The following is an 18,784-nucleotide window of genomic DNA, read 5'->3' on the forward strand; positions in this document are numbered from 1 at the left end:
TCAATGGGAACTTTACTTTGAAAAATGGTATGAAGAAGATGTTGAATATAATCATGTTTGATTGATTTTTTATGATTTGTATTCAACTTTGACTGTTGCTGTAGAGTACTTTTATTGGATTGCTTGTTATCTGTAGCTCTTCTAGAGAGTTTACATATGGTAAAAAGCTGCATTTTGCAAAACATGGAGATGCCGGGGATTGAACCCGGGGCCTCATACATGCAAAGCATGCACTCTACCACTGAGCTACATCCCCTATGAGCTGCTATACTATTATACAAAAGTGATTGCAGCTTTACATTTCACTAGAGATTTACTACTTTTCAGTGTTATTAGGGACATCTTAGAGGATGTAAGTATAACCATTATACCATGCTTTACTTCAAGGACTTTATGGTTTTCATGGCTGATGAGAATGCAAGGAGATGCCCATTCCAAACATTGGAATGCTCTTAAAGTTCTCCATCAGAGACTGGTTTGTCATCAGAATACCCTACTTTTTCTAATGAATGGTGTGGATATTGATCAAGTTTTGCTAACTAGAGGGCTTTCTTACATTCTGTTTGGTCATCAGTGTCAGAACTTAGTAGAAGGGCACAAAGGATGCATGCTATGACTGCCTCTTGGGCATTGCTAACTAATGCTTCACCAGACAATATATCTACAGTTGATATGTTGTCATCAATCCATGCTTTAAAATTTAATTAAGTGCTTGCCCTCCAAGCCCTTGTCCATCCTCTTTTTGTTGACAAAGTGTTTGAACTTGTCTCTCAATCTTAATCAATTAGTTTTACTATATTATTTGTCTCGCTCTTTTATTAAACTTTGCTCAGGTAGTCGCCTTCAGTTCCCACTGAAAATAAATAATCTATTTCCTACTTACCATATGTTTTCCCTCAGTGTAGGAGAATGGCTATAGGCATTCAATGGGAACTTTACTTTGAAAAATGGTATGAAGACGATGTTGAATATAATCATATTTGATTGATTTTTTATGATTTGTATTCAACTTTGACTGTTGCTGTAGAGTACTTTTATTGGATTGCTTGTTATCTGTGGCTCTTCTAGAGAGTTTACATATGGTAAAAAGCTGTATTTTGCAAAACATGGAGATGCCTGGGATTGAACCCGGGGCCTCATACATGCAAAGCATGCGCTCTACCACTGAGCTACATCCCCTATGAGCTGCTATATTTTTATACAAAAGTGATTGCAGCTTTACATTTCACTAGAGATTTACTACTTTTCAGTGTTATTAGGGACATCTTAGAGGATGGAAGTATAACCATTATACCATGCTTGACTTCAAGGACTTTATGGTTTTCATGGCTGATGAGAATGCAAGGAGATGCCCATTCCAAACATTGGAATGCTCTTAAAGTTCTCCATCAGAGACTGGTTTGTCATCAGAATACCCTACTTTTTCTAATGAATGGTGTGGATATTGATCAAGTTTTGCTAACTAGAGGGCTTTCTTACATTCTGTTTGGTCATCAGTGTCAGAACTTAGTAGAATGGCACAAAGGATGCATGCTATGACTGCCTCTTGGGCATTGCTAAATAATGCTTCACCAGACAATCTATCTAGAGTTGATATGTTGTTATCATTCCATGCTTTGGAATTTCATTAAGTGCTTGCCCTCCAAGCCCATGTCCATCCTCTTTTTGTTCACAAAGTGTTTGAACTTGTCTCTCAATCTTAATCAATTAGTTTTACTATATTATTTGTCTCGCTCTTTTATTAAACTTTGCTCAGGTAGTAGCCTTCAGTTCCCACTGAAAATAAATAATCTATTTCCTACTTACCATATGTTTTCCCTCAGTGTAGGAGAATGGCTATAGGCAATCAATGGGAACTTTACTTTGAAAAATGGTATGAAGACGATGTTGAATATAATCATATTAGATAGATTTTTTATGATTTGTATTCAACTTTGACTATTGCTATAGAGTACTTTTATTGGTTTGCTTGTTATCTTTGGCTCTTCTAGACAGTTTACCTATGGCAAAAAGCTGTATTTTGCAAAACATGGAGATGCCGGGGATTGAACCCTTGTCCTCATATATGCACTCTACCACCGAGCTACATCCCCTATGAGATGCTATATTTTTATGCACAAGTGATTGCAGCTTTACATTTCACTAGAGATTTACTACTTTTCAGTGTTATTAGGGACATCTTAGAGGATGCAAGTATAACCTTTATACCATGCTTGACTTCAAGGACTTTATGGTTTTCATTGCTGATGAGAATGCAAGTAGATGCCCATTCCGAACATTGGAATGCTCTTAAAGTTCTCCATCAGAGAATGGTTTATCATCAGAATCCCCTACTTTTACTAATGAATGGTGTGGATATTGATCAAGTTTTGCTAACTAGAGGGCTTTCTTACATTCTGTTTGGTCATCAGTGTCAGAACTTAGTAGAAGAGCACAAAGGATGCATGCTATTACTGCCTCTTGGGCTAGCTAGCTAATGCTTCACCAGACAATCTAGCTACAGTTGATATGTTGTCATCAATCCATGCTTTAAAATTTAATTAAGTGCTTGCCCTCCAAGCCCTTGTCCATCCTCTTTTTGTTCACAAAGTGTTTAAACTTGTCTCTCAATCTTAATCAATTAGTTTTACTATATTATTTGTCTCGCTCTTTTATTAAACTTTGCTCAGGTAGTCGCCTTCAGTTCCCACTGAAAATAAATAATCTATTTCCTACTTACCATATGTTTTCCCTCAGTGTAGGAGAATGGCTATAGGCATTCAATGGGAACTTTACTTTGAAAAATGGTATGAAGACGATGTTGAATATATTCATATTTAATTGATTTTTTATGATTTGTATTCAACTTTGACTGTTGCTGTAGAGTACTTTTATTGGATTGCTTGTTATCTGTGGCTCTTCTAGAGAGTTTACATATGGTAAAAAGCTGCATTTTGCAAAACATGGAGATGCCTCATACATGCAAAGCATGCGCTCTACCACTGAGCTATATCCCCTATGAGCTGCTATAGTTTTATACAAAAGTGATTACAGCTTTATTTTTCACATAAATTTTCTACTTTTCAGTGTTATTAGAGACATCTTAGAGGATGGAAGTTTAACCATTATACCATGCTTGACTTCAAGGACTTTATGGTTTTCATGGCTGATGAGAATGCAAGGAGATGCCCATTCCAAACATTGGAATGCTCTTAAAGTTCTCCATCAGAGACTGGTTTATCATCAGAATCCCCTACTTTTACTAATGAATGGTGTAGATATTGATCAAGTTTTGCTAACTAGAGGGCATTCTTACATTCTATTTGGTCATCAGTGTCAGAATTTAGCAGAAGGGCACAAAGGATGCATGCTATGACTGCCTCTTGGGCATTGCTAACTAATGCTTCACCAGACAATCTATCTAGAGTTGATATGTTGTCATCATTCCATGCTTTGAAATTTAATTAAGTGCTTGCCCTCCAAGCCCTTGTCCATCCTCTTTCTGTTTACAAAGTGTTTGAACTTGTCTCTCAATCTTAATCAATTAGTTTTACTATATTATTTGTCTCACTCTTTTATTAAACTTTGCTCAGGTAGTCGCCTTCAGTTCCCACTGAAAATAAAAAAAACTATTCCCTACTTTCCATATGTTTTCCCTCAGTGTAGGAGAATGGCAATAGGCATTCAATGGGAACTTTACTTTGAAAAATGCTATGAAGAAGATGTTGAAAATAATCATATTTGATTGATTTTTTATGATTTGTATTCAACTTTGACTATTGCTGTAGATTACTTTTATTGGTTTGCTTGTTATCTGTGTCTCTTCTAGAGAGTTTACATATGGTAAAAAGCTGTATTTTGCAAAACATGGAGATGCCTGGGATTGAACCCGGGGCCTCCTACATGCAAAGCACTGAGCTACATCCCCTTAGAGCTGCTATTTTCTTATGCAAAAGTGATTGCAGCTTTACATTTCACTAGAGATTTACTACTTTTCAGTGTTATTAGGGACATCTTAGAGGATGGAAGTATAACCTTTATACCATGCTTGACTTCAAGGACTTTATGGTTTTCATTGCTGATGAGAATGCAAGTAGATGCCCATTCCGAACATTGGAATGCTCTTAAAGTTCTCCATCAGAGAATGGTTTATCATCAGAATCCCCTACTTTTACTAATGAATGGTGTGGATATTGATCAAGTTTTGCTAACTAGAGGGCTTTCTTACATTCTGTTTGGTCATCAGTGTCAGAATTAAGTAGAAGGGCACAAAGGATGCATGCTATGACTGCCTCTTGGGCATTGCTAACTAATGCTTCACCAGACAATCTATCTAGAGTTGATATGTTGTCATCATTCCATGCTTTGAAATTTCATTAAGTGCTTGCCCTCCAAGCCCTTGTCCATCCTCTTTTTGTTCACAAAGTGTTTAAACTTGTCTCTCAATCTTAATCAATTAGTTTTACTATATTATTTGTCTCGCTCTTTTATTAAACTTTGCTCAGGTAGTCGCCTTCAGTTCCCACTGAAAATAAAAAATCTATTTCCTACTTACCATATGTTTTCCCTCAGTGTAGGAGAATGGCTATAGGCATTCAATGGGAACTTTACTTTGAAAAATGTTATGAAGAAGATGTTGAATATAATCATGTTTGATTGATTTTTTATGATTTGTATTCAACTTTGACTGTTGCTGTAGAGTACTTTTATTGGATTGCTTGTTATCTGTAGCTCTTCTAGAGAGTTTACATATGGTAAAAAGCTGCATTTTGCAAAACATGGAGATGCCGGGGATTGAACCCGGGGCCTCATACATGCAAAGCATGCGCTCTACCACTGAGCTACATCCCCTATGAGCTGCTATACTATTATACAAAAGTGATTGCAGCTTTACATTTCACTAGAGATTTACTACTTTTCAGTGTTATTAGGGACATCTTAGAGGATGTAAGTATAACCATTATACCATGCTTTACTTCAAGGACTTTATGGTTTTCATGGCTGATGAGAATGCAAGGAGATGCCCATTCCAAACATTGGAATGCTCTTAAAGTTCTCCATCAGAGACTGGTTTGTCATCAGAATACCCTACTTTTTCTAATGAATGGTGTGGATATTGATCAAGTTTTGCTAACTAGAGGGCTTTCTTACATTCTGTTTGGTCATCAGTGTCAGAACTTAGTAGAAGGGCACAAAGGATGCATGCTATGACTGCCTCTTGGGCATTGCTAACTAATGCTTCACCAGACAATATATCTACAGTTGATATGTTGTCATCAATCCATGCTTTAAAATTTAATTAAGTGCTTGCCCTCCAAGCCCTTGTCCATCCTCTTTTTGTTCACAAAGTGTTTGAACTTGTCTCTCAATCTTAATCAATTAGTTTTACTATATTATTTGTCTCGCTCTTTTATTAAACTTTGCTCAGGTAGTCGCCTTCAGTTCCCACTGAAAATAAATAATCTATTTCCTACTTACCATATGTTTTCCCTCAGTGTAGGAGAATGGCTATAGGCATTCAATGGGAACTTTACTTTGAAAAATGGTATGAAGACGATGTTGAATATAATCATATTTGATTGATTTTTTATGATTTGTATTCAACTTTGACTGTTGCTGTAGAGTACTTTTATTGGATTGCTTGTTATCTGTGGCTCTTCTAGAGAGTTTACATATGGTAAAAAGCTGTATTTTGCAAAACATGGAGATGCCTGGGATTGAACCCGGGGCCTCATACATGCAAAGCATGCGCTCTACCACTGAGCTACATCCCCTATGAGCTGCTATATTTTTATACAAAAGTGATTGCAGCTTTACATTTCACTAGAGATTTACTACTTTTCAGTGTTATTAGGGACATCTTAGAGGATGGAAGTATAACCATTATACCATGCTTGACTTCAAGGACTTTATGGTTTTCATGGCTGATGAGAATGCAAGGAGATGCCCATTCCAAACATTGGAATGCCTATAAAGTTCTCCATCAGAGACTGGTTTGTCATCAGAATACCCTACTTTTTCTAATGAATGGTGTGGATATTGATCAAGTTTTGCTAACTAGAGGGCTTTCTTACATTCTGTTTGGTCATCAGTGTCAGAACTTAGTAGAATGGCACAAAGGATGCATGCTATGACTGCCTCTTGGGCATTGCTAACTAATGCTTCACCAGACAATCTATCTAGAGTTGATATGTTGTTATCATTCCATGCTTTGGAATTTCATTAAGTGCTTGCCCTCCAAGCCCATGTCCATCCTCTTTTTGTTCACAAAGTGTTTGAACTTGTCTCTCAATCTTAATCAATTAGTTTTACTATATTATTTGTCTCGCTCTTTTATTAAACTTTGCTCAGGTAGTAGCCTTCAGTTCCCACTGAAAATAAATAATCTATTTCCTACTTACCATATGTTTTCCCTCAGTGTAGGAGAATGGCTATAGGCAATCAATGGGAACTTTACTTTGAAAAATGGTATGAAGACGATGTTGAATATAATCATATTTGATTGATTTTTTATGATTTGTATTCAACTTTGACTGTTGCTGTAGAGTACTTTTATTGGATTGCTTGTTATCTGTGGCTCTTCTAGAGAGTTTACATATGGTAAAAAGCTGCATTTTGCAAAACATGGAGATGCCAGAGATTGAGCCCGGGGCCTCATACATGCAAAGCATGCGCTCTACCACTGAGCTACATCCCCTATGAGCTGCTATATTTTTATATAGAAGTGATTGCAGCTTTACTTTTCACTAGAAATTTACTACTTTTCAGTGTTATTAGAGACATCTTAGAGGATGGAAGTATAACCATTATACCATGCTTGACTTCAAGGACTTTATGGTTTTCATGGCTGATGAGAATGCAAGGAGATGCCCATTCCAAACATTGGAATGCTCTTAAAGTTCTCCATCAGAGACTGGTTTATCATCAGAATCCCCTACTTTTACTAATGAATGGTGTAGATATTGATCAAGTTTTGCTAACTAGAGGGCATTCTTACATTCTGTTTGGTCATCAGTGTCAGAACTTAGTAGAAGGGCACAATGGATGCATGCTATTACTGCCTCTTGGGCTAGCTAGCTAATGCTTCACCAGACAATCTAGCTACAGTTGATATGTTGTCATCAATCCATGCTTTGAAATTTCATTAAGTGCTTGCCCTCCAAGCCCATGTCCATCCTCTTTTTGTTCACAAAAGTGTTTGAACTTGTCTCTCAATCTTAATCAATTAGATTTGCTATATTATTTGTCGCGCTCTTTTATTAAACTTTGCTCGGGTAGTCGCCTTCAGTTCCCACTGTAAATTAAAAATCTATTTCCTACTTACCATATGTTTTCCCTCAGTGTAGGAGAATGGTAATAAGCATTCAAAGGGAACTTTACTTTGAAAAATGGAATGAAGACGATGATGAATATAATCATATTAGATTGATTTTTTATGATTTGTATTCAACTTTGACTATTGCTATAGAGTACTTTTATTGGTTTGCTTGTTATCTTTGGCTCTTCTAGACAGTTTACCTATGGCAAAAAGCTGTATTTTGCAAAACATGGAGATGCCGGGGATTGAACCCTTGTCCTCATATATGCACTCTACCACCGAGCTACATCCCCTATGAGATGCTATATTTTTATGCACAAGTAATTGCAGCTTTACATTTCACTAGAGATTTACTACTTTTCAGTGTTATTAGGGACATCTTAGAGGATGGAAGTATAACCTTTATACCATGCTTGACTTCAAGGACTTTATGGTTTTCATTGCTGATGAGAATGCAAGTAGATGCCCATTCCGAACATTGGAATGCTCTTAAAGTTCTCCATCAGAGAATGGTTTATCATCAGAATCCCCTACTTTTACTAATGAATGGTGTGGATATTGATCAAGTTTTGCTAACTAGAGGGCTTTCTTACATTCTGTTTGGTCATCAGTGTCAGAACTTAGTAGAAGAGCACAAAGGATGCATGCTATTACTGCCTCTTGGGCTAGCTAGCTAATGCTTCACCAGACATTCTAGCTACAGTTGATATGTTGTCATCAATCCAAGCTTTAAAATTTAATTAAGTGCTTGCCCTCCAAGCCCTTGTCCATCCTCTTTTTGTTCACAAAGTGTTTAAACTTGTCTCTCAATCTTAATCAATTAGTTTTACTATATTATTTGTCTCGCTCTTTTATTAAACTTTGCTCAGGTAGTCGCCTTCAGTTCCCACTGAAAATAAATAATCTATTTCCTACTTACCATATGTTTTCCCTCAGTGTAGGAGAATGGCTATAGGCATTCAATGGGAACTTTACTTTGAAAAATGGTATGAAGACGATGTTGAATATAATCATATTTAATTGATTTTTTATGATTTGTATTCAACTTTGACTGTTGCTGTAGAGTACTTTTATTGGATTGCTTGTTATCTGTGGCTCTTCTAGAGAGTTTACATATGGTAAAAAGCTGCATTTTGCAAAACATGGAGATGCCTCATACATGCAAAGCATGCGCTCTACCACTGAGCTATATCCCCTATGAGCTGCTATAGTTTTATACAAAAGTGATTACAGCTTTATTTTTCACTATAAATTTTCTACTTTTCAGTGTTATTAGAGACATCTTAGAGGATGGAAGTTTAACCATTATACCATGCTTGACTTCAAGGACTTTATGGTTTTCATGGCTGATGAGAATGCAAGGAGATGCCCATTCCAAACATTGGAATGCTCTTAAAGTTCTCCATCAGAGACTGGTTTATCATCAGAATCCCCTACTTTTACTAATGAATGGTGTAGATATTGATCAAGTTTTGCTAACTAGAGGGCATTCTTACATTCTATTTGGTCATCAGTGTCAGAATTTAGCAGAAGGGCACAAAGGATGCATGCTATGACTGCCTCTTGGGAATTGCTAACTAATGCTTCACCAGACAATCTATCTAGAGTTGATATGTTGTCATCATTCCATGCTTTGAAATTTCATTAAGTGCTTGCCCTCCAAGCCCTTGTCCATCCTCTTTCTGTTCACAAAGTGTTTGAACTTGTCTCTCAATCTTAATCAATTAGTTTTACTATATTATTTGTCTCACTCTTTTATTAAACTTTGCTCAGGTAGTCGCCTTCAGTTCCCACTGAAAATAAAAAAAACTATTCCCTACTTTAAATATGTTTTCCCTCAGTGTAGGAGAATGGCAATAGGCATTCAATGGGAACTTTACTTTGAAAAATGCTATGAAGAAGATGTTGAAAATAATCATATTTGATTGATTTTTTATGATTTGTATTCAACTTTGACTATTGCTGTAGATTACTTTTATTGGTTTGCTTGTTATCTGTGTCTCTTCTAGAGAGTTTACATATGGTAAAAAGCTGTATTTTGCAAAACATGGAGATGCCTGGGATTGAACCCGGGGCCTCCTACATGCAAAGCACTGAGCTACATCCCCTTAGAGCTGCTATTTTCTTATGCAAAAGTGATTGCAGCTTTACATTTCACTAGAGATTTACTACTTTTCAATGTTATTAGGGACATCTTAGAGGATGGAAGTATAACCTTTATACCATGCTTGACTTCAAGGACTTTATGGTTTTCATTGCTGATGAGAATGCAAGTAGATGCCCATTCCGAACATTGGAATGCTCTTAAAGTTCTCCATCAGAGAATGGTTTATCATCAGAATCCCCTACTTTTACTAATGAATGGTGTGGATATTGATCAAGTTTTGCTAACTAGAGGGCTTTCTTACATTCTGTTTGGTCATCAGTGTCAGAATTTAGTAGAAGGGCACAAAGGATGCATGCTATGACTGCCTCTTGGGCATTGCTAACTAATGCTTCACCAGACAATCTATCTAGAGTTGATATGTTGTCATCATTCCATGCTTTGAAATTTCATTAAGTGCTTGCCCTCCAAGCCCTTGTCCATCCTCTTTTTGTTCACAAAGTGTTTAAACTTGTCTCTCAATCTTAATCAATTAGTTTTACTATATTATTTGTCTCGCTCTTTTATTAAACTTTGCTCAGGTAGTCGCCTTCAGTTCCCACTGAAAATAAAAAATCTATTTCCTACTTACCATATGTTTTCCCTCAGTGTAGGAGAATGGCTATAGGCATTCAATGGGAACTTTACTTTGAAAAATGGTATGAAGACGATGTTGAATATAATCATATTTGATTGATTTTTTATGATTTGTATTCAACTTTGACTGTTGCTGTAGAGTACTTTTATTGGATTGCTTGTTATCTGTGGCTCTTCTAGAGAGTTTACATATGGTAAAAAGCTGCATTTTGCAAAACATGGAGATGCTGGAGATTGAACCCGGGGCCTCATACATGCAAAGCATGCGCTCTACCACTGAGCTACATCCCCTATGAGCTGCAATATTTTTATACAAAAGTGATTGCAGCTTTACTTTTCACCAGAAATTTACTACTTTTCAGTGTTATTAGAGACATCTTAGAGGATGGAAGTATAACCATTATACCATGCTTGACTTCAAGGACTTTATGGTTTTCATGGCTGATGAGAATGCAAGGAGATGCCCATTCCAAACATTGGAATGCTCTTAAAGTTCTCCATCAGAGACTGGTTTATCATCAGAATCCCCTACTTTTACTAATGAATGGTGTAGATATTGATCAAGTTTTGCTAACTAGAGGGCTGTCTTACATTCTGTTTGGTCATCAGTGTCAGAATTTAGTAGAAGGGCACAAAGGATGCATGCTATAACTGCCTCTTGGGCATTGCTAACTAATGCTTCACCAGACAATCTATCTAGAGTTGATATGTTGTCATCATTCCATGCTTTGAAATTTCATTAAGTGCTTGCCCTCCAAGCCCTTGTCCATCCTCTTTCTGTTCACAAAGTGTTTGAACTTGTCTCTCAATCTTAATCAATTAGTTTTACTATATCATTTGTCTCACTCTTTTATTAAACTTTGCTCAGGTAGTCGCCTTCAGTTCCCACTGAAAATAAAAAAAACTATTTCCTACTTTCCATATGTTTTCCCTCAGTGTAGGAGAATGGCAATAGGCATTCAATGGGAACTTTACTTTGAAAAATGCTATGAAGAAGATGTTGAAAATAATCATATTTGATTGATTTTTTATGATTTGTATTCAACTTTGACTATTGCTGTAGATTACTTTTATTGGTTTGCTTGTTATCTGTGTCTCTTCTAGAGAGTTTACATATGGTAAAAAGCTGTATTTTGCAAAACATGGAGATGCCTGGGATTGAACCCGGGGCCTCCTACATGCAAAGCACTGAGCTACATCCCCTTAGAGCTGCTATTTTCTTATGAAAAAGTGATTGCAGCTTTACATTTCACTAGAGATTTACTACTTTTCAGTGTTATTAGGGACATCTTAGAGGATGGAAGTATAACCATTATACCATGCTTGACTTCAAGGACTTTATGGTTTTCATGGCTGATGAGAATGCAAGGAGATGCCCATTCCGAACATTGGAATGCTCTTAAAGTTCTCCATCAGAGACTGGTTTATCATCAGAATCCCCTACTTTTACTCATGAATGGTGTAGATATTGATCAAGTTTTGCTAACTAGAGGGCTTTCTTACATTCTGTTGGTCATCAGTGTCAGAATTTAGTAGAAGGGCACAAAGGATGCATGCTATGACTGCCTCTTGGGCATTGCTAACTAATGCTTCACCAGACAATCTATCTAGAGTTGATATGTTGTCATCATTCCATGTTTTGAAATTTCATTAAGTGCTTGCCCTCCAAGCGCTTGTCCATCCTCTTTTTGTTCACAAAGTGTTTAAACTTGTCTCTCAATCTTAATCAATTAGTTTTACTATATTATGTGTCTCGCTCTTTTATTAAACTTTGCTCAGGTAGTCGCCTTCAGTTCCCACTGAAAATAAAAAATCTATTTCCTACTTACCATATGTTTTCCCTCAGTGTAGGAGAATGGCTATAGGCTTTCAATGGGAACTTTACTTTGAAAAATGGTATGAAGACGATGTTGAATATAATCATATTTGATTGATTTTTTATGATTTGTATTCAACTTTGACTGTTGCTGTAGAGTAGTTTTATTGGATTGCTTGTTATCTGTGGCTCTTCTAGAGAGTTTACATATGGTAAAAAGCTGCATTTTGCAAAACATGGAGATGCCAGAGATTGAACCCGGGGCCTCATACATGCAAAGCATGCGCTCTACCACTGAGCTACATCCCCTATGAGCAGCTATATTTTTATACAAAAGTGATTGCAGCTTTACTTTTCACTAGAAATTTACTACTTTTCAGTGTTATTAGAGACATCTTAGAGGATGGAAGTATAACCATTATACCATGCTTGACTTCAAGGACTTTATGGTTTTCATGGCTGATGAGAATGCAAGGAGATGCCCATTCCAAACATTGGAATGCTCTTAAAGTTCTCCATCAGAGACTGGTTTATCATCAGAATCCCCTACTTTTACTAATGAATGGTGTAGATATTGATCAAGTTTTGCTAACTAGAGGGCATTCTTACATTCTGTTTGGTCATCAGTGTCAGAATTTAGTAGAAGGGCACAAAGGATGCATGCTATAACTGCCTCTTGGGCATTGCTAACTAATGCTTCACCAGACAATCTATCTAGAGTTGATATGTTGTCATCATTCCATGCTTTGAAATTTCATTAAGTGCTTGCCCTCCAAGCCCTTGTCCATCCTCTTTCTGTTCACAAAGTGTTTGAACTTGTCTCTCAATCTTAATCAATTAGTTTTACTATATCATTTGTCTCACTCTTTTATTAAACTTTGCTCAGGTAGTCGCCTTCAGTTCCCACTGAAAATAAAAAAAACTATTTCCTACTTTCCATATGTTTTCCCTCAGTGTAGGAGAATGGCAATAGGCATTCAATGGGAACTTTACTTTGAAAAATGCTATGAAGAAGATGTTGAAAATAATCATATTTGATTGATTTTTTATGATTTGTATTCAACTTTGACTATTGCTGTAGATTACTTTTATTGGTTTGCTTGTTATCTGTGTCTCTTCTAGAGAGTTTACATATGGTAAAAAGCTGTATTTTGCAAAACATGGAGATGCCTGGGATTGAACCCGGGGCCTCCTACATGCAAAGCACTGAGCTACATCCCCTTAGAGCTGCTATTTTCTTATGCAAAAGTGATTGCAGCTTTACATTTCACTAGAGATTTACTACTTTTCAGTGTTATTAGGGACATCTTAGAGGATGGAAGTATAACCATTATACCATGCTTGACTTCAAGGACTTTATGGTTTTCATGGCTGATGAGAATGCAAGGAGATGCCCATTCCGAACATTGGAATGCTCTTAAAGTTCTCCATCAGAGACTGGTTTATCATCAGAATCCCCTACTTTTACTAATGAATGGTGTAGATATTGATCAAGTTTTGCTAACTAGAGGGCTTTCTTACATTCTGTTGGTCATCAGTGTCAGAATTTAGTAGAAGGGCACAAAGGATGCATGCTATGACTGCCTCTTGGGCATTGCTAACTAATGCTTCACCAGACAATCTATCTAGAGTTGATATGTTGTCATCATTCCATGTTTTGAAATTTCATTAAGTGCTTGCCCTCCAAGCCCTTGTCCATCCTCTTTTTGTTCACAAAGTGTTTAAACTTGTCTCTCAATCTTAATCAATTAGTTTTACTATATTATTTGTCTCGCTCTTTTATTAAACTTTGCTCAGGTAGTCGCCTTCAGTTCCCACTGAAAATAAAAAATCTATTTCCTACTTACCATATGTTTTCCCTCAGTGTAGGAGAATGGCTATAGGCATTCAATGGGAACTTTACTTTGAAAAATGCTATGAAGAAGATGTTGAAAATAATCATATTTGATTGATTTTTTATGATTTGTATTCAACTTTGACTATTGCTGTAGATTACTTTTATTGGTTTGCTTGTTATCTGTGTCTCTTCTAGAGAGTTTACATATGGTAAAAAGCTGTATTTTGCAAAACATGGAGATGCCTGGGATTGAACCCGGGGCCTCCTACATGCAAAGCACTGAGCTACATCCCCTTAGAGCTGCTATTTTCTTATGCAAAAGTGATTGCAGCTTTACATTTCACTAGAGATTTACTACTTTTCAATGTTATTAGGGACATCTTAGAGGATGGAAGTATAACCTTTATACCATGCTTGACTTCAAGGACTTTATGGTTTTCATTGCTGATGAGAATGCAAGTAGATGCCCATTCCGAACATTGGAATGCTCTTAAAGTTCTCCATCAGAGAATGGTTTATCATCAGAATCCCCTACTTTTACTAATGAATGGTGTGGATATTGATCAAGTTTTGCTAACTAGAGGGCTTTCTTACATTCTGTTTGGTCATCAGTGTCAGAATTTAGTAGAAGGGCACAAAGGATGCATGCTATGACTGCCTCTTGGGCATTGCTAACTAATGCTTCACCAGACAATCTATCTAGAGTTGATATGTTGTCATCATTCCATGCTTTGAAATTTCATTAAGTGCTTGCCCTCCAAGCCCTTGTCCATCCTCTTTTTGTTCACAAAGTGTTTAAACTTGTCTCTCAATCTTAATCAATTAGTTTTACTATATTATTTGTCTCGCTCTTTTATTAAACTTTGCTCAGGTAGTCGCCTTCAGTTCCCACTGAAAATAAAAAATCTATTTCCTACTTACCATATGTTTTCCCTCAGTGTAGGAGAATGGCTATAGGCATTCAATGGGAACTTTACTTTGAAAAATGGTATGAAGACGATGTTGAATATAATCATATTTGATTGATTTTTTATGATTTGTATTCAACTTTGACTGTTGCTGTAGAGTACTTTTATTGGATTGCTTGTTATCTGTGGCTCTTCTAGAGAGTTTACATATGGTAAAAAGCTGCATTTTGCAAAACATGGAGATGCTGGAGATTGAACCCGGGGCCTCATACATGCAAAGCATGCGCTCTACCACTGAGCTACATCCCCTATGAGCTGCAATATTTTTATACAAAAGTGATTGCAGCTTTACTTTTCACCAGAAATTTACTACTTTTCAGTGTTATTAGAGACATCTTAGAGGATGGAAGTATAACCATTATACCATGCTTGACTTCAAGGACTTTATGGTTTTCATGGCTGATGAGAATGCAAGGAGATGCCCATTCCAAACATTGGAATGCTCTTAAAGTTCTCCATCAGAGACTGGTTTATCATCAGAATCCCCTACTTTTACTAATGAATGGTGTAGATATTGATCAAGTTTTGCTAACTAGAGGGCATTCTTACATTCTGTTTGGTCATCAGTGTCAGAATTTAGTAGAAGGGCACAAAGGATGCATGCTATAACTGCCTCTTGGGCATTGCTAACTAATGCTTCACCAGACAATCTATCTAGAGTTGATATGTTGTCATCATTCCATGCTTTGAAATTTCATTAAGTGCTTGCCCTCCAAGCCCTTGTCCATCCTCTTTCTGTTCACAAAGTGTTTGAACTTGTCTCTCAATCTTAATCAATTAGTTTTACTATATCATTTGTCTCACTCTTTTATTAAACTTTGCTCAGGTAGTCGCCTTCAGTTCCCACTGAAAATAAAAAAAACTATTTCCTACTTTCCATATGTTTTCCCTCAGTGTAGGAGAATGGCAATAGGCATTCAATGGGAACTTTACTTTGAAAAATGCTATGAAGAAGATGTTGAAAATAATCATATTTGATTGATTTTTTATGATTTGTATTCAACTTTGACTATTGCTGTAGATTACTTTTATTGGTTTGCTTGTTATCTGTGTCTCTTCTAGAGAGTTTACATATGGTAAAAAGCTGTATTTTGCAAAACATGGAGATGCCTGGGATTGAACCCGGGGCCTCCTACATGCAAAGCACTGAGCTACATCCCCTTAGAGCTGCTATTTTCTTATGAAAAAGTGATTGCAGCTTTACATTTCACTAGAGATTTACTACTTTTCAGTGTTATTAGGGACATCTTAGAGGATGGAAGTATAACCATTATACCATGCTTGACTTCAAGGACTTTATGGTTTTCATGGCTGATGAGAATGCAAGGAGATGCCCATTCCGAACATTGGAATGCTCTTAAAGTTCTCCATCAGAGACTGGTTTATCATCAGAATCCCCTACTTTTACTAATGAATGGTGTAGATATTGATCAAGTTTTGCTAACTAGAGGGCTTTCTTACATTCTGTTGGTCATCAGTGTCAGAATTTAGTAGAAGGGCACAAAGGATGCATGCTATGACTGCCTCTTGGGCATTGCTAACTAATGCTTCACCAGACAATCTATCTAGAGTTGATATGTTGTCATCATTCCATGTTTTGAAATTTCATTAAGTGCTTGCCCTCCAAGCGCTTGTCCATCCTCTTTTTGTTCACAAAGTGTTTAAACTTGTCTCTCAATCTTAATCAATTAGTTTTACTATATTATTTGTCTCGCTCTTTTATTAAACTTTGCTCAGGTAGTCGCCTTCAGTTCCCACTGAAAATAAAAAATCTATTTCCTACTTACCATATGTTTTCCCTCAGTGTAGGAGAATGGCTATAGGCTTTCAATGGGAACTTTACTTTGAAAAATGGTATGAAGACGATGTTGAATATAATCATATTTGATTGATTTTTTATGATTTGTATTCAACTTTGACTGTTGCTGTAGAGTAGTTTTATTGGATTGCTTGTTATCTGTGGCTCTTCTAGAGAGTTTACATATGGTAAAAAGCTGCATTTTGCAAAACATGGAGATGCCAGAGATTGAACCCGGGGCCTCATACATGCAAAGCATGCGCTCTACCACTGAGCTACATCCCCTATGAGCAGCTATATTTTTATACAAAAGTGATTGCAGCTTTACTTTTCACTAGAAATTTACTACTTTTCAGTGTTATTAGAGACATCTTAGAGGATGGAAGTATAACCATTATACCATGCTTGACTTCAAGGACTTTATGGTTTTCATGGCTGATGAGAATGCAAGGAGATGCCCATTCCAAACATTGGAATGCTCTTAAAGTTCTCCATCAGAGACTGGTTTATCATCAGAATCCCCTACTTTTACTAATGAATGGTGTAGATATTGATCAAGTTTTGCTAACTAGAGGGCATTCTTACATTCTGTTTGGTCATCAGTGTCAGAATTTAGTAGAAGGGCACAAAGGATGCATGCTATAACTGCCTCTTGGGCATTGCTAACTAATGCTTCACCAGACAATCTATCTAGAGTTGATATGTTGTCATCATTCCATGCTTTGAAATTTCATTAAGTGCTTGCCCTCCAAGCCCTTGTCCATCCTCTTTCTGTTCACAAAGTGTTTGAACTTGTCTCTCAATCTTAATCAATTAGTTTTACTATATCATTTGTCTCACTCTTTTATTAAACTTTGCTCAGGTAGTCGCCTTCAGTTCCCACTGAAAATAAAAAAAACTATTTCCTACTTTCCATATGTTTTCCCTCAGTGTAGGAGAATGGCAATAGGCATTCAATGGGAACTTTACTTTGAAAAATGCTATGAAGAAGATGTTGAAAATAATCATATTTGATTGATTTTTTATGATTTGTATTCAACTTTGACTATTGCTGTAGATTACTTTTATTGGTTTGCTTGTTATCTGTGTCTCTTCTAGAGAGTTTACATATGGTAAAAAGCTGTATTTTGCAAAACATGGAGATGCCTGGGATTGAACCCGGGGCCTCCTACATGCAAAGCACTGAGCTACATCCCCTTAGAGCTGCTATTTTCTTATGCAAAAGTGATTGCAGCTTTACATTTCACTAGAGATTTACTACTTTTCAGTGTTATTAGGGACATCTTAGAGGATGGAAGTATAACCATTATACCATGCTTGACTTCAAGGACTTTATGGTTTTCATGGCTGATGAGAATGCAAGGAGATGCCCATTCCGAACATTGGAATGCTCTTAAAGTTCTCCATCAGAGACTGGTTTATCATCAGAATCCCCTACTTTTACTAATGAATGGTGTAGATATTGATCAAGTTTTGCTAACTAGAGGGCTTTCTTACATTCTGTTGGTCATCAGTGTCAGAATTTAGTAGAAGGGCACAAAGGATGCATGCTATGACTGCCTCTTGGGCATTGCTAACTAATGCTTCACCAGACAATCTATCTAGAGTTGATATGTTGTCATCATTCCATGTTTTGAAATTTCATTAAGTGCTTGCCCTCCAAGCCCTTGTCCATCCTCTTTTTGTTCACAAAGTGTTTAAACTTGTCTCTCAATCTTAATCAATTAGTTTTACTATATTATTTGTCTCGCTCTTTTATTAAACTTTGCTCAGGTAGTCGCCTTCAGTTCCCACTGAAAATAAAAAATCTATTTCCTACTTACCATATGTTTTCCCTCAGTGTAGGAGAATGGCTATAGGCATTCAATGGGAACTTTACTTTGAAAAATGCTATGAAGAAGATGTTGAAAATAATCATATTTGATTGATTTTTTATGATTTGTATTCAACTTTGACTATTGCTGTAGATTACTTTTATTGGTTTGCTTGTTATCTGTGTCTCTTCTAGAGAGTTTACATATGGTAAAAAGCTGTATTTTGCAAAACATGGAGATGCCTGGGATTGAACCCGGGGCCTCCTACATGCAAAGCACTGAGCTACATCCCCTTAGAGCTGCTATTTTCTTATGCAAAAGTGATTGCAGCTTTACATTTCACTAGAGATTTACTACTTTTCAGTGTTATTAGGGACATCTTAGAGGATGGAAGTATAACCATTATACCATGCTTGACTTCAAGGACTTTATGGTTTTCATGGCTGATGAGAATGCAAGGAGATGCCCATTCCGAACATTGGAATGCTCTTAAAGTTCTCCATCAGAGACTGGT

At 36.6% G+C, this 18,784-nt stretch overlaps 9 non-coding genes across 9 annotated transcripts; all 9 read right to left on the minus strand.

The window, feature by feature from the left end:
- Nucleotides 1-184: 184 nt before the first annotated feature.
- On the minus strand, nucleotides 185-256 carry TRNAA-UGC (transfer RNA alanine (anticodon UGC)). Its single transcript has one exon. It is a non-coding gene; the product is annotated as a tRNA-Ala (tRNA).
- Nucleotides 257-1,107: 851 nt separating this feature from the next.
- TRNAA-UGC (transfer RNA alanine (anticodon UGC)) lies at nucleotides 1,108-1,179 on the minus strand. Its single transcript has one exon. It is a non-coding gene; the product is annotated as a tRNA-Ala (tRNA).
- Nucleotides 1,180-4,758: 3,579 nt separating this feature from the next.
- TRNAA-UGC (transfer RNA alanine (anticodon UGC)) lies at nucleotides 4,759-4,830 on the minus strand. The gene has a single exon. It is a non-coding gene; the product is annotated as a tRNA-Ala (tRNA).
- Nucleotides 4,831-5,681: 851 nt separating this feature from the next.
- On the minus strand, nucleotides 5,682-5,753 carry TRNAA-UGC (transfer RNA alanine (anticodon UGC)). Its single transcript has one exon. It is a non-coding gene; the product is annotated as a tRNA-Ala (tRNA).
- An 851-nt stretch (nucleotides 5,754-6,604) lies between these two features.
- TRNAA-UGC (transfer RNA alanine (anticodon UGC)) lies at nucleotides 6,605-6,676 on the minus strand. Its single transcript has one exon. It is a non-coding gene; the product is annotated as a tRNA-Ala (tRNA).
- A 3,580-nt stretch (nucleotides 6,677-10,256) lies between these two features.
- On the minus strand, nucleotides 10,257-10,328 carry TRNAA-UGC (transfer RNA alanine (anticodon UGC)). Its single transcript has one exon. It is a non-coding gene; the product is annotated as a tRNA-Ala (tRNA).
- Nucleotides 10,329-12,090: 1,762 nt separating this feature from the next.
- On the minus strand, nucleotides 12,091-12,162 carry TRNAA-UGC (transfer RNA alanine (anticodon UGC)). The gene has a single exon. It is a non-coding gene; the product is annotated as a tRNA-Ala (tRNA).
- A 2,673-nt stretch (nucleotides 12,163-14,835) lies between these two features.
- On the minus strand, nucleotides 14,836-14,907 carry TRNAA-UGC (transfer RNA alanine (anticodon UGC)). The gene has a single exon. It is a non-coding gene; the product is annotated as a tRNA-Ala (tRNA).
- Nucleotides 14,908-16,669: 1,762 nt separating this feature from the next.
- Nucleotides 16,670-16,741, minus strand: TRNAA-UGC (transfer RNA alanine (anticodon UGC)). The gene has a single exon. It is a non-coding gene; the product is annotated as a tRNA-Ala (tRNA).
- Nucleotides 16,742-18,784: the final 2,043 nt, after the last annotated feature.

This window comes from Taudactylus pleione, unplaced genomic scaffold (assembly GCF_031769625.1).
Source record: "Taudactylus pleione unplaced genomic scaffold, aTauple2 ptg000070l, whole genome shotgun sequence".
Taxonomy (NCBI): Eukaryota; Metazoa; Chordata; class Amphibia; order Anura; family Myobatrachidae; genus Taudactylus; species Taudactylus pleione.